The sequence below is a fragment of the Myotis davidii genome, unplaced genomic scaffold, assembly GCF_000327345.1.
Source record: "Myotis davidii unplaced genomic scaffold, ASM32734v1 C62805948, whole genome shotgun sequence".
NCBI classification, from domain to species: domain Eukaryota; kingdom Metazoa; phylum Chordata; class Mammalia; order Chiroptera; family Vespertilionidae; genus Myotis; species Myotis davidii.
This window is the reverse complement of record NW_006355264.1, coordinates 1-597: the sequence shown is the minus strand read 5'-3', so window position 1 is coordinate 597 and position 597 is coordinate 1. Positions and strand designations below refer to the sequence as shown.

Genomic DNA, 597 nt, shown 5'->3' with positions numbered 1-597 from the left:
GCCATCAGGAGTTGGTTCGGCTTTGAAATTCAAGATGCGGACATTACTGATTTTCAACCTGTGCAACAACCAGAATTCACCCTGTCATTCCTCATGACAGCCATGTGCTGAGCCCTTCTCTATGCAGCGTCATGCTGAGCATTTGGGCCTCATCAGTCTTGCCTACTTTGGTCTTTCCCATGGCCCTCCTCAGAGGTTGGGTTGTCTCCATGCTATGGCGGGGCACACAGAGGACCAGGCATCTGTGATTCCCCCCGCCCCAGATACCAAGGAAGAGCTATCGCCAGAGCCAGAATTAGAACTCACAACTATTTGACTCCAAAACTCTATGTGTGGAGCCAGCGGGTGCGGATTTCAGTTTCCTCTCTCCTGAGGGGATTTGAAAGTTTATTCTCAGCTGTATTCAGAGAGGAAAGTCTCGTTCCCTGGAAAAGGGAATCCAGGCACCAGCAAACTGGTGGAGGTGAGCGTGAAGAGAACCTTCCCCCTGACCCTGCAATTACAGGATGTGGAAGCTGAAACTCATGTGATGCTCAGATTGGTCGTGTGGCCCCGCCTCTAATTTACTCAGGCTCTGGTGGGCCTGGCCTCAGACCA

At 51.8% G+C, this 597-nt stretch overlaps 1 long non-coding RNA gene across 1 annotated transcript; it reads right to left on the bottom strand.

Annotated features, from left to right (window-relative positions):
• Position 1: 1 nt before the first annotated feature.
• Positions 2 to 384, bottom strand: LOC107181435. The gene is made up of 2 exons (XR_001512136.1): positions 307 to 384; positions 2 to 58 (listed from the first exon to the last, which is right to left on the bottom strand). It is a non-coding gene; the product is annotated as an uncharacterized LOC107181435 (long non-coding RNA).
• Positions 385 to 597: the final 213 nt, after the last annotated feature.